Source organism: Gymnogyps californianus, unplaced genomic scaffold, assembly GCF_018139145.2.
Source record: "Gymnogyps californianus isolate 813 unplaced genomic scaffold, ASM1813914v2 HiC_scaffold_44, whole genome shotgun sequence".
NCBI classification, from domain to species: Eukaryota; Metazoa; Chordata; class Aves; order Accipitriformes; family Cathartidae; genus Gymnogyps; species Gymnogyps californianus.
The window spans coordinates 1-14,372 of NW_026114334.1; the positions used below are offsets into that span (position 1 = coordinate 1).

Below are 14,372 nucleotides of genomic sequence, written 5' to 3' on the forward strand. Positions count from 1 at the left end.
AGGGTGTCCGCCGCGTCGCCGGAGGCGAGCGACGAGCTGCGAGCGGAGTAAAGAAGAGAGAAGCAGGGAAGGAGCAGCAAAAGGGGAGGCAAGAAGAGGGCGGTGCAGGGCAAGATCGCAAAGAAGAAGGAAGCGAAAAAGGAGAGAAAAAAAAAAGAGAAAAAAAAAGGAAGAAGAAAAAAAAAAAGAAAAAGAAAAAAAGAAAGAGAAAGAGAAGAAAGAAGAAGAAGAAAAGAAAGAAAGAGAAAAGAGAAAAGAAAAGAAAAAAGAAAAGAAAAGAGAAAAGAAAGAAAAGAAAGTAGGAAAGAGAAAAGAAAGAAAGGCACAAAGAGGAGCATTGAAGGAAGGAAGATGAGAAAAGAAGAAAGACAGAGGAAGAGGAAGGAAAGGAATCTGTGCAAGCAAAGACTAGCACGCGAGGAAGAAAGAAGTAAGGAGCGGGGGAAAAAAAAGAGGACAAGAAAGAAGCGAAAGGAAGAGGCGAAGGGCAGGGAGAGAGGAGAGAGGAGATGAGCGGCGCGGGGCCGGCGGCGCGGGCGCTGGTGGGGAGCGTGTGAGGCGGCGGAGCAGCACAGGGTGTCGCTGCAGGCTCAGAAACGGCGGCGGAGCGGCGAGGCGGCTCCGCGCCGGTGCGGCGGAGAGCCCGGCTGTGAGCGCGGGGGGGCGGCGCGGGGCGGGCAGGAGAGGCGGTGCGTCCGGGCGGCGGCGGGGAGCCGTGCGGGGCCCGGGCGGGTGCCGGCGGCGGCGGCGGTGGCGGCGGCAGCGATGGGCGTGTGTTGGGGTGCGGTGGTGCGGGTGCTGTTGCTGCAGGCGGGGTGGGCGTTGGGCGTCGGGCAGGTGCGGTACTCGGTGCCGGAGGAAGCGAAGGCCGGGACGGTGGTGGGCCGGCTGGCGCAGGACCTGGGCCTGGAGGCGGGCGAGGCGGAGGCTTGGCGGCTGCGGCTGGTGGCGCAGGGCCGGCGGGCGAGCGTGGAGGTGAGCGGGGCGAGCGGGGCGCTGGTGGTGAGCTCGCGGCTGGACCGGGAGGAGCTGTGCGGGAAGAGCGCGCCGTGCGCCCTGCGGCTGGAGGTGCTGGTGGAGCGGCCGCTGCGCGTCTTCCACGTGGAGCTGGAGGTCACCGACATCAACGACAACGCCCCGCTCTTCCCCGCCGCCCGGAAAAACCTCAGTTTATCGGAGAACTCCCCTCCGGCTCTCGGTTCCCGCTGGAGGGCGCGTCGGATGCAGACATCGGAGCCAACGCGCAGCTCTCCTACACACTCAGCCCCAGCGAGCATTTCGTCTGGATTTACAGAAATCGAATGAGCGAAATGTTGTACCGATCTGTTTTAACGAAATCTCTGGACCGCGAGACGATGCCTGTGCACCGGTTGGTGTGACGGCGAGTGACGGGGGCCGGCCGTCGCTGACGGGCACGATGGAGCTGGTGATCTCGGTGCTGGACGTGAACGACAACGCGCGCAGTTCAACCAGTCGGTGTATAACGTGGAGCTTGCCGAGAGCGCTGCGGGGGAACGCTGTGTGTCGGTGACGCAGCAGGATCAGGACGATGGGATATAATCAGTGAGGTGATTACGGACACTTCTTCCTGAGTCAGAAGTGTTCATTACATCGAACGAAGACGGGGAAGATCGGACACGGGGCCTGGATTCGAGAAGTTAGATATTATGATCTGCGAGTTGAAGCGAGAGACAAGGGGACCCCGCGCTGTCGGGTCACTGCAGCAGTGGGCTGGAGGTGGTGGACGTGAACGACAACGCGCCGGAGGTGTGGGTGACGTTCGCTGTCGGTGCGGTGCCGGAGGACGCGTCGGTGGGGACGGTGGTGGCGCTGCTGAGCGTGTCGGACCGGGACTCGGGGGCGAACGGGCGGGTGCGGTGCGCGGTGTGGCCGCCGGCGCCGTTCGGGCTGGTGGCGAGGTTCGCGGGCTCGTACTCGCTGGTGCTGCGGAGGCGCTGGACCGGGAGCGGGTGTCGGAGTACGAGGTGGAGGTGCGGGCGGAGGACGGCGGGGCGCCGCCGCTGCGCGGCAGCCGCGGGTGCGGGTGCCGGTGTCGGACGTGAACGACAACGCGCCGGCGTTCGCGCAGGCCGTGTACACGGTGCTGGCGCGGGAGAACAACGCGGCGGGCGCGGAGCTGGCGCGGCTGTGGGCGCGGGACGCGGACGAGGCGGGGAACGGGCGCGTGAGGTACTCGGTGGCGGAGGGCGTGGGCGGGGGCGCGGGGGGGCGGGCGGGGGGTGGCGGGGCGGCGTCGAGCTACGTGTCGGTGGACGCGGAGAGCGGGCGCGTGTGGGCGCTGCGTCCGTTGGACTACGAGGAGGTGCAGGTGCTGGAGTTCGAGGTGCGGGCGGTGGACGCGGGGGAGCCGCGCTGTGCGGCAACGCCACGGTGCAGCTCTTCGTGGTGGACGAGAACGACAACGCGCCGGCGCTGCTGCCGGCGCCGGGCGTCGGGCCGGGGCCCGGGGCGTCGGGCTGGTCGTCGTCGGGTCGGTCTCGGGGGCGCTGTGGGCGTGGGCGGCGTGGGGGGCGCCGGCGGGGCAGGTGGTGGCGAAGATCCGGGCGGTGGACGCGGACTCGGGCTACAACGCGTGGCTGCGCTACGAGCTGTGGGAGCCGCGGGGGAAGGGCCCGTTCCGCGTGGGGCTGTACAGCGGCGAGGTGAGCACGGCGCGGGCGCTGGAGGAGGCGGACGGCCGCGGCAGAGGCTGGTGATCGTGGTGCGGGAACCACGGGGAGCCGGCGCGCTCGGCCACGGCCACGCTGAGCGTGTCGCTGGTGGAGGGCGCCGAGGCGGCGCTGGCGGCCGCGGGCTCCGTCGTCGTCGTCGTCGTCGTCGTCGTCGGGAGCGGGGCTGCGGCCGGCGGCGGGCGCGGAGGGCGGCGCGGGGCGGTGCGGCGTCGGCGTCGGCGACGAACGTGTGGCTGGTGTGGCATCTGCGCGGTGTCGAGCGTGTTCGTGCTGGCGGTGGTGCTGTACGGGGCGTCGCGGTGGTCGCCGCGGGCGGCCGTGGTGTCGGGGCCCGGGCCGGCGACGCTGGTGTGCGCCAGCGAAGTGGGGAGCTGGTCGTACTCGCAGCGCCAGAGCCGGAGCCTGTGCGTGGCGGACGGCGCGGGCAAGAGCGACCTGATGGTTTTCAGCCCCAACTTCCCGCCGCCGCCCGGCCCGCGGCGAAGGAGACGCAGCCGGAGCCGCCCGCTCTCCTGGACACGGTCAGTGGCCCTCCCTTTCTGGCCTCTCGCCCCTTCGCCCTTCTTCTCGGTCTCCCTCCGCCTTCTTCGCGGTCTTCGTTCTGGCCCGCCGCCTGGGCAGGCGCTGGTGGGAGGCGGGCTCAGCCCGCGGGGCCTGCGGGCGGTGGGTGCTTGGCGGGTGCTCAAGGGTGTTCACGGCACCTTTGCATCTGCTCCGCGTCCTTGCCGGAGCCCCTCGGCTCTCGCTGTGGGGGGAAACTAGCGGTACTGCGCAGCCGCGGCGGTTACCGTCGGCAGCTGAGGTTTGCTGCTGTGGGTGTGAGCTGTTCTCCCGTAGAGTAAAATCGCTGCCGGCTGCGATGAGAGGTGCCACGACATCAGCTTTCGAGACGCTCTTGCTTGGGGGTGTGTAGCGTTTGCACGCGAGCTTGCTGAAGGAGTGCAAGACAGGCAGGCTGTGATGGTGACAGTGCCCCAGGCGCTATTTGGTGCCTTATTCGCGTTGCAGAGTGCTGATTGTGCTGGTATGAGATGTGGAAAGTTTTTCTTGTGGAAAAGTCTGTCCTCCTCCTGTGTGATTGTCCCTGCAAGAGCCGTGATGCGAGGTGACAGTTGAGGCTTCAGGGTTTCTCTCCCCGTGGAGTAATTTCTCCCTTTTGATTCTCCCACCAGAATCATTAAGAAAGTAGGGAAGGCTTTGTGGACTTTTCCTCTGTTGTTTTTCCAAGTATGTTATCACTCTACTTAGTAGTCTAAAGTGTTCAGGGAGAGGAGTGTGACGCAAGGTAGGTGTGAGAAACGGGAATTTTTTTTTCTTTTCTTGCTTCTCCCCTCGCCCAGGTTGCGGAGTAGCAGTCTTGGCCAGAGAAGTGGCGTGACGTATGCTGGCCTGTTTCGATGTTCTTTCAATATTTGCATCAGCAGCCACACAGTTACAAAAGACCTAGAAATCTTCTTTTCGTGATAATATACAAAGAATCAAAACCAGACAAAGACACCCCCTCCAAAAACAAAACCCCAAACCGAATTCTCCTACACAGTCGATATAATCTGTTACAGAGGTGTGCTCGTCAGCATTTGGATTGTTCTCCCACAGCATGAAATCAATGCCATTGCCATTTAGAGCTATGCTAACGTCACCTATAGAAAGAGTGGAGAGTGCACTGGACACCATGTACGTGATGTCATCCATATGTTTTTTCATGGTGCTGTCATTGACGGAAGGGCCTGCAAAAGCTGGAGTGAGCCTTGAGGTGGGAAAGGAACCAGTGGCATGTTGCGGAGGAGAATGTGGCAGTGGCACTGAGCAGGGCCTGGGCATCTGCTGATGTGAACTGAGGGAACTGGAAATCCTTGGGAAGACCATGGGCCATGTCATAAGAGGGCAGTAATGGGAGATGATGTGCTTGTCTTGAGAATGCATGTCGCAGACTGTGGAATGGAGGATGCCTAGGGGAAAGTATGAAGCAGGATGGGGATGGAGTGTTCTTGCCCAGGATCTTTCGCGGGCTCCCAAGGGTCTGGAGTTGGAGGCCTTCTGGATCTTGAGACAGTGTGTGGTACTGAAATGCCCACAATGTCTTTTGAGGTTATGAATACCTCCACCAGAGACAGTGCGTTGTGCTGCTGCCTGATTGCCATAGGCAATGTGTTGGTAAGAGGAGACGAGATGCAGACAGCTGAAGACTGTCTGATGAACCTTTTCACTCCTGCTTTGGGAAAGATGTTGTGGGAAGATAGCGCTTCAACGTGCTGTCCTTGTGTAGTGGTGGGCATCCATAGCAGCTTCCACAGCTGTTGATGCTGCCATGATCATAGAATCGTAGAATGGTTTGGGTTGGAGGGACCTTAAAGATCATCTAGTTCCAACCCCCCTGCAGTGAGCAGGCACATCTTCCACTAGATCAGGTTGCTCAAAGCCCTGTCCAAGCTTTCCTTGAACACTTCCAGTGATGGGACATCCACAACTTCTCTGGGCAACCTATTCCAGTGTCTCACCACCTCACAGTAGAGAATTTCTTCCTAATATCTCATCTGAATCCACCCTCTTTCAGTTTAAAACCGTTTCCCCTTGTCCTATCGCTACACTCCTGATAAAGAGTCCTCCCATCTTTCCTGTAGGCCCCCTTTAAGTAGTGGAAGGCCGCTGTAAGGTCTGCCTGGAGCCTTCTCTTCTCTAGGCTAAAGAACCCCAAGTGTCTCAGCCTGTCCTCATCGGGGAGGTGCTCAGCCCTCTGATGATCTTTGTGGCCCTCCTCTGGACCCGCTTGAGCAGGTCCATGTCTTTCTTATGGTGGGGGCCCCAGCGCTGAACACAGTACTGCATGTGGGGTGTCACAAGAGTGGAGTAGAGGGGGAGAATCACCTCCTTTGACCTGCTAGCCACACTTCTTTTGATGCAGCCCAGGACATGATTGGCTTTCTGGGCTTTGAGCACACATTGCCGGCTCATATTCAGTTTTTTGTTCACCAATAGCCCCAAGTCCTTCGTGGCAGGGCTGCTCTCAATCCACTCATCGCCCAGCTGGTATCCATGTTTGGGATTGCCCCAACCCAGGTGCAGCACCCTGCACTTGGCCTTGTTGAACTTCATGAGGTTTGCATGGGCCCACCTCTCTAGCCTGTCAAGGTCCCTCTGGATGGCATCCCTTCCTGCTAGAGGGTCAACCACACCACTCAGCTTGGTGTCGTCCACAAACTTGCTGAGGGTGCACTCAATCCCCCATGTCCCCGACAAAGTTGTTAAATAATACTGGTCCCGATACGGACCCCTGAGGGATACCACTCGTCACTGGTCTTTGCCCGGACATCGAGCCGTTGACCACAACTCTTTGAGTGTGACTATCCAGCCAATTCCTTATCCACCAAATGGTCCACCTGTCAAATCCATGTCTCTCCCTTGTAGAGACAAGGATGTTGTGCGGGACAGTATCAAATGCTTTGCACAAGTCCAGGTAGATGATGTCAGGCATCTTCCCTTATCCACCAATGCTGTAACCCGTCGTAGGCGGCCACCAAATTTATCAGGCACGATTTGCCCTTAGTGAAGCCATGTTGGCTGTCACCAATCACCTCTCTGTTTTCCATGTGCCTTAGCATAGTTTCCAGGAGGATGTGCTCCATGATCTTGCCGGGCACAGAGGTGAGACTGACTGGCCTGTAGTTCCCCGGGTCTTCCTTTTTTCCCTTTTTAAAAATGGGGGTTATGTTTCCCCTTTTCCAGTCACTGGGAACTTCACCAGTGTGCCACGACTTTTCAAATATGAGGGATAATGGCTTAGCAACTTCATCTGCCAGTTCCCTCAGGACCCTCGGATGCACCTCGTCAGGTCCCATGGACTTGTGCACCTTCAGGTTCCTTAGATGGTCTCCAACCAGCTCTTCTCCTAGGGTGGGCGGTACTTTATTCTCCCAGCTGAGGTTTGCTGTTCCAGGAGCGAGTGGTTCTCCCGTAGAATAAAATCAATGCCGATTGCGATGAGAGGTGCCATGACACCAGCTTTGCAGACCCTCTTGCTTCCTGGTATGTAGCATTTCCACTCGAGACTGATGAAGATCTGCAAGACATGCAGGCTGTGGTGCTGGCAATCCCCAGGTGCTGTTTACTGCCATTTCTGTTGCTGACTGCTGATTGTGCTGGTATCAGATGTGGTTTCTTGTCCAAAATGTTGTTGCATTGTCCTCTTTGATTCCCTCTGAAAGAGACGTGATGGAAGGTGACAATTGGGACTTCAGGGTTTTTTTCTCCCTGTGATGTAATTTCTCCATTTTGGTTGGCTCAGCGGAGTCATTATGGAGGTAGGGAAGGCCATACGGGCTTTTCCTATGTTCTTTTTCCAAGTACATTGTTAGTGTAGTTCGTCATATAAAGTGTTCAGGGAGAGGAGGGTGACCCAAGGCAGGTGTTAGAAATGGGAATTTCCTTTTCCTGCTCCCCTTTCCCCCAGGTTGTGGACTGCATTCCTGGCCAGAGAGGTGTCATGATGTACACTGGCCTGTTTCGAAGTCCTTTCAATATTTGGATCAGCAGTGACAACCTTAAAGAATCCGTGTCAACCTTCTTTTCAACCAAAAAACCCCACCATTCCCCAAATTGTCCTACACATTAGAGATCATTCATTACAGTGCTGTGCTCATCAGCATTTGGGTTGCTCTCTCACAGCATGAAATCAACGGCCATTGCCATTAGAGCTGTCCCGACATCATGGATTTATGGAAGGCAGGTCCTGCTTGACTAACCTGATCTCCTTCTCTGACAAGATGACTGGCTTAGTGGATGAGGGAAAGGCTGTGGATGTTGTTTACCTGGGCTTTAGTAAAACCTTTGACACCGTTTCCCACAGCATTCTCCTGGAGAAAGTGGCTGCTGATGGCTTGGACGGGTGTACTGTTCGCCGGGTAAAAACCTGGCTGTGTGGCCGGGCCCAAAGAGTTGTGGTGAACGGAGTTAAATGCAGTTGGTGGCCGGTCACCAGTGGTGTTCCCCAGGGCTCAGTATTGGGGCCAGTTCTGTTTAATATCTTTATCAGTGATGTGGATGAGGGGATCGCGTGCATGCTCAGTAGGTTTGCAGACGACACCAAGTTGGGCAGGAGTGTTGATCTGCTTGAGGGTAGGAAGGCTCTGCAGAGGGGTGTGGACAGGCTGGATCGATGGGCCGAGGCCAATTGTGTGAGATCCAACAAGGCTAAGTGCCGGGTCCTGCACTTGGGTCACAAGAACCCCAGGCAACACTATAGGCTTGGGGAAGAGTGGCTGGAAAGCTGCCCGGAGGAAAAGGACCTGGGGGTGTTGGTTGCCAGCGGCTGAATATGGGCCGGCAGTGTGCCCAGGTGGCCAAGGCGGCCAACAGCATCCTGGCTTGTATGAGAAATAGTGTGGCCAGCAGGACTAGGGAAGTGATCATGCCTTTGTACTCGGCACTGGTGAGGCCGCACCTCGAATACTGTGTTCAGTTTTGGGCCCCTCACTACAAGAAAGACATGGAGGTGCTGGAGGGTGTTGAAAGAAGAGCAACGAAGCTGGTGGAGGGTCTAGAGAACAAGACTTATGAGGAGCAGCTGAGGGAACGGGGGTTGTTTGTGATAGGTTGTTGCAAGTGACAGGACGAGAGGAAATGGCCTCAAGTTGCGCCAGGGGAGGTTTAGAGTAGATATGAGGTAAAATTTCTTCACCGAAAGGGTTGTCAGGCATTGGACCAGGCTGCCGAGGGAAGTGGTTGAGTCACCATCCCTGGAGGTATTTAAAAGACATAGTGCTTCAGGACATGGTTTAGTCGTGGACTTGGTAGTGTTGGGTTAATGGTTGGACTCGACGGTCTCAAGGGTCTTTTCCAACATAGATGATTCTATGATGCTCTTTGGAAATAGTATTGGTCCCAGGTGTGTAAGATGTCCACCCGAGACTGCTGAAGCAGTACAAGATATGAAAGGTAAGCTGCAGAGAGTGTGCTGGACACCGTGTATACAATACCATCTGCATGTTTTTCTGTGGTACTCTCATTGATGGAAGGGTCCACAAAAGCCAGACTGAAAGGAAAGTGTGGCATATTCATGGAGGTGAAGGTAGCAGTGGCACTGAGTAGGGCCTGGGCATCTGCTGATGTGCAGGGTGACCTTGAGCTTGTCTGAGGGAAGTGGAAATGCTTGAGAAGACCATGGGCCATGTCTTCAGACAAGAATGGGAGATGATGTGCTTGTCTTGAGAACGCATGTTGCAGGCTGGGGAATGGCGGATGCCTAGAGGAAAGCCTGAGGCAAGATGGGCACAGAGTGTTCTTTCGCAGGATCCTTTGCCATGCTGCAAGGGTCTGGAGTTGGAGGCCTTCTGGATCTTGAGATAGTCACATGGTATTGAAATGCCCACAGTGTCCTTTGAGGTTATGAAGATCTCCCACCAGAGAGAGTCGTTTGTGCTGCTGCCCGATTGCCGTAGGCAATGTGTTGGTAAGAGGAGATGAGAGGCAGACTGGTGAACGTTGTCTGATGAACCATTTCCCGCTTGTTTTGAGAAAGGTGTTGTGGGAGGATAGTGCTTCAACGTGCTGTCCTTGTGTAGTGGTGGGCATCCATAGTAGCTTCCCCATCCGTTGATGTTGCCATGATGGTTCCTTGCTCCTCGTCAGGCGGGATTTGTAAGCGGATGTGATGAGGGGGTGGGCGTAATCTTTGTGTGCTTGATGCCCTGTACTTGTGCACTTGCACAGATGGCCTCGGTAGAGGTGGTGTGTCCCCTTGCCATGCTTAACTGAGACATGTGCAAGTACAGGCCAACCCCTGGACAGCAGCCCAGCTCTGGTTTTCTGTGGTACCAATTCTCCCACCCAGTTGATATGGTGAGTGTTCTTGCACTTCGGCATTTGGTGTGGTTCTCTCAAAGAATAAAATCCGTGTGGACTGGGATCAGAGCTGTCACAGCTCTAATCACAGAATCTTTTGGAACTCTATCGGAGCGATCCTCCGAGTGGCACGGAGTGGGGCTTGGGGCATCCATCACGGGGAGGGTGAGTTTGAGTGGGGAAGAGTCTTCCCTGATGAAATGGAGATGCTATGCGTCATGGACTGTGTCATTGGTGAAGAACTGGAGAATGTCTGCTTAGCTGGAGATCTCATTTCCCAGGGCTTGGGATAGAGGATTCCAGTAGAAAACGTCAGGAAGACGCCCGGCGCACAGGGTTGCTCGCCTGGGATTGTCTCAGGACCTCCTGAAGTACTGCATATCCTTGCGCCTCAGTGTTCTCTGTGCTCTTCCTGCCAGATGTGAAGACGTCTGCCATAGACACCTTTGATCACTTGTTTTTGACAGGGAATGGTGTTGGTCCAACAGAAGCTTTTCCAAATGTCAATCAAAATTGGCCAGCCTTCTCTGAACCTCTCCTTGGTTATGTCTCTGCTCTTAGTCTTGCTAGGGAATGGAAGAAGTGCTGTCCCTATTCAAGAAGTTGGCAAGCCTTGCGTTTCAATACAGGGGAATGGGATCCTTTGGTTTTCTTCTCTCCTCTTACCAGAAACTTCCATCTTTTTTTGTTTTTTTCCCCTTCTCTCACATTGGCAGTGTGTCGGTAACAGTGGATGAGATGCAGACTGCTGAAATTTGGGAGCTGCTGTCGGGTGGCAGAGTTTCAGGCAGTTGGCCATGAGCGTGGGGGGATGGCTTTTCCAGTCCCCTGAGCTGAGGCTGATGTTGAGAGAATGTCCTTAGCTTTCAGGCGTTGCTCCTGCTTCCCCCGTGATAGAAGCGCATAAGGGAGCACTGCGCACTGTCCAGGGATTTCAAGGCTTTTGCCGAACGTGGGTCATTTTTTTCTGTTCATCTTCCCAGAAATCTCTGATAACGTTAAGGGAAAATGTCCCTTAGAACCAATTCCCCACCCCTGAAAATGTTTCTTTTTCTGAAGAAGCAAGCAGTGATGCTACAGGTAAGTCACTCATACCTAAAGCAGATGCATTTGAGAGACAGCTGTACTTTTCTTCCTGCTTAGTTGTGGTATCTTCATGTTGGAAAGATGGAATGTTGCCTGGATTGGGAGTTGGACTCGATGATCCTTATGGGTCCCTTCCAACTTGCAATATTGCATGATTCTGTGATTCTGTGAGAGCAGCAAAGCACCACTGCCTGCTCTCATTCCTTTCTTGCTGCTTCCAGGCACAGTGTGAGGCAGTGACAGCAAGCACGGATGGAGGAGGGACCCTACTGCATTTCTCGATGTGGATGTGTTGGGAGTCGAGGGGATGTTCTCAGTGAAAGTGCCGTGGTGTTTCCTTCATGGCTTTTGGCAGGTGGATGATGCTAATGAGCGAGAGGTATTCCGTGAGGACTAATGCCCGTGGGTATGGAGGTTCTTGGTATGGAGCCTTCACTGAACCTCTCCTCGGTCATTTCTCTGGTCTTAGCCTTACCAGAGAGAGAAAGAAGTGCTCTCTGTATTCAAGATGTTGGCAAAGCTTGGGTTTCAATACAGTGGAATTGAATCCTTTGGTTTTCTTCTCCCTCTTACCAAGACCTCCCACGCTTTTGTTTGTTCTTCTCTCACATTGGCAATGTGTTGGTAACGGTGGATGAGCTGCAGACTGCTGAATTTTGGCAGCTGCTGTCGGGTGGCAGAGTTTCAGGCAGTTGGCCATGAGTGTGGGGGAGGCTTTTCCAGTCTCCTGAGCTGAGGCTGATGTTGAGAGAATGTCCTTAGCTTTCAGGCGTTGCTCCTGCTTCCCCTGTGATAGAAACGTATAAGGGAGCACTGCGCACTGTCCAGGGATTTCAAGGCTTTTGGAGAACAAGAGTCTTTTTTTTCTGTCCAGCTTCACCAGTATGAGCTGATAACATTAGGGGAAAATGTCCCTTAGAACCAATTCCCCACCCCTGAAAATGTTTCTTTTTCTGAAGAAGCAAGCAGTGATTCTACAGGTAAGTTGCTCATATCTGAAGAGAATGAGTTTGAGAGACAGCTGTACTTTTGTTGCTGTTTAGTCATGGTATCTTCATGTTGGATCGACGGACTGTTGCCTGAATTGTCATGCCTGTAGGTTTGGAGCAGCAAAGCATCACTGCCTGTTTTTGTTCCTTTCCTGCTGCTTCCAGGCACAGGGTGAGCAGGCGGCAGCAGCGCGGATGGAGGAGGGACCCCAATGCGTTTGTCGGAGTGGATGTGTTGGGAATCCAGGGAATGTTCTCATGGAAAAAACCCGTGGTGTTACCTTTGTGGCCTTTGTTTGGGTGTGTGAGGGGTGGATGATGCTAATGAGTGAGAGGTATTCCGTGGGGATTGAAGTCTGTCCTGGTTTCGGCTGGGACAGAGTTAATTTTCTTCTTAGTAGCTGGTACAGTGCTGTGTTTTGGATTTAGTGTGAGAATGATGTTGATAACACTCCGATGTTTTAGTTGTTGCTAAGTAGCACTTATCTTCAGCCAAGGACTTTTCAGTTTCCCGTGCTCTGCCAGCAAGCAGGTGTGCAAGAAGCTGGGAGGGAGCAGAGCCGGGGCAGCTGACCTGAACTAGCCAAAGGGTTATTCTATACCATGGAACGTCATGCCCAGTATATAAACAGGGGGGAGTTGGCCGGGAGGTGGGGATCGTGGCTCGGGAACTAACTGGGCATTGGTCAGTGGGTGGTGAGCAATTGCATTGTGCATCACTGGTGGGGTTTTTTTTGTTTGTTTGTTTTCCCTTCCTCCCCCTCCTTTTTTGTTATATTCCTTTTCATTACTATGATTATTATTATATTTCATTATTACTATTGTTAGTATTATATTTTACTTTAGTTATTAAACTGTTCTTATCTCAACCCACGAGTTTTACTTTTTTTTTCCCCTCTTTCCTCCTCCTCACCCCACTGGGAGGGGGAAGGGGGAAGCGGCTGCGTGGTGCTTAGTTGCTGGCTGGGGTTAAACCACGACAAAGTCCCTGGGAACGGAGGTTCTTGGTGCATTGTTCTGACAGTGCATGCCTACCTGAAAGGAGAAGCAAGAGCTGGCCATTCATCATGCAGGTGGAAAATGAGGCCAGAAGAATAGCTCTTCATTGAGGTACAAGGGCAGTGTTCAGGAGCTGTGGTTGCCCCGTGCTTTTTCAGCCTTCCTGGAGGATTGTCGTGCTGGGCTGTGATGGGTTTGAGTTCCTGAATGGAAGACTCGCCTGGGTTGTTTGGACTGTTTGGAGCCTGCTTTCATGAGACATCCAAGTACGTGGGGCTTGGTCTTGTTTTTCAGAAGGTGGTGGATTCTTTTGGATGTAGCAGAGATATTCATGGTCATATCATAGCATCACAGAATCATAGAATGGTTTTGGTTGGAAGGGACCCTAAAGGTCATGTAGTGCAACCCCCTGCAATGAGCAGGGATATCTTCAAGAAGACCAGGTTGCTCAGAGCCCTGTCCAGCCTGACCTTGAAGGTTTCCAGGGATGGGGCATCGACCACCTCTCCGGGCGACCTGTTCCAGTGTTTCACCACCCTCATTATAAAACCTTTGATCCTTATATCTAGTTGGAATCTACCCTCTTGTAGTTGAAAACCATTGCTCCTTATCCTATCGCAACAGGCCCTGCTAAAACGTCTGTCCCCATCTTTCTTAGAAGCCCCCTTGAAGTATTGAAAGGCCCCAAAGAGGTCTCCCCAGAGCCTTCTCTTCTCCAGGCTAAACAACCCCAAGTCTCTCAGCCTTTCCTCCTAGGAGAGGTGTTCCATCCCTCTGATCATTTTTGTGGCCCTCCTCTGGACCCACTCCAACAGGTGCATGTCTTTCCTGTGCTGAGGACCCCAGAGCTGGATGCAGTACTGCAGGTGGGGTCTCACCAGAGCGGAGTAGAGGGGCAGAATGCCCTCCCTCAGCCTGCTGGCCACGCTTCTTCTGATGCTCGTGAGGATGCGGTTGGCTTTCTGAGCTGTGAGTGCACATTGCTGGCTCTTGCCCACTTTTTCCTCCACCAGTACCCCCAAGTCCTTCTCGGGAGGGCTGCTCTCAATCCCTTCATGCCCCAGCCTGTATTGATACCGGGGGTTGCCCCGACCCAGGTGCAGGACCTTGCACTTGACCTTGTTGAACCTCATGACGTTCACATGGGCCCACTTCTCAAGCTTGGGCAGGTCCCTCCGAATGACATGCCATCCCTCAGGCGTGTCAACCGCACCACTCAGCTTGGTGTCACCTGCAAATTTGCTGAGGGTTCGCTCGATCCCACTGTCTATGTTGATATTGAAGATATTAAACAGTACTGGTCCCCATAGGGGTCCGTGAGGGACACCACTCGTCACTGATCTCCATCGCGACATTGAGCCGTTGAGCACCACTCTCTGGATGCGACCGTAAACTTAGTTCCTCAGGTGGTCTCGATAACGGGCCTTGCTCTGTTACTTGCTGGGTCCTTGAGAGTGCTGGAGGGTGAAGAGTGTTTTCTTCTTCCAGAAGGAAAGGAGAGGTGGAGGGGCAGTCTGTCTGTCTTGCACAGAGTGGCGGAAAGCAGGAAGGTTGTTCCCTGTCCGGAGGGATGGAAGGTGGAAGGGAAGAGGAATGCGAGCTCTTGCCAAAGGGCATGCCCGTGCTTCTTGTCAAACGTGGTGCAGACATGTAGGAAATATTCTGGTAAAGGCGAAAAAGAGAAGAAGGAGCAAGTATGGAAGGAGAAGAGAAGAGGAGGCAAGGATAGGGCAGGGAGAGGCAAAAAAGAAAAAGGCAGAGAGAGAAA

The 14,372-nt window shown here is 54.5% G+C and overlaps 1 pseudogene; it reads left to right on the forward strand.

Annotated features, from left to right (window-relative positions):
* Nucleotides 1–765: 765 nt before the first annotated feature.
* Nucleotides 766–4,045, forward strand: LOC127028854 (protocadherin alpha-1-like; annotated as a pseudogene).
* Nucleotides 4,046–14,372: the final 10,327 nt, after the last annotated feature.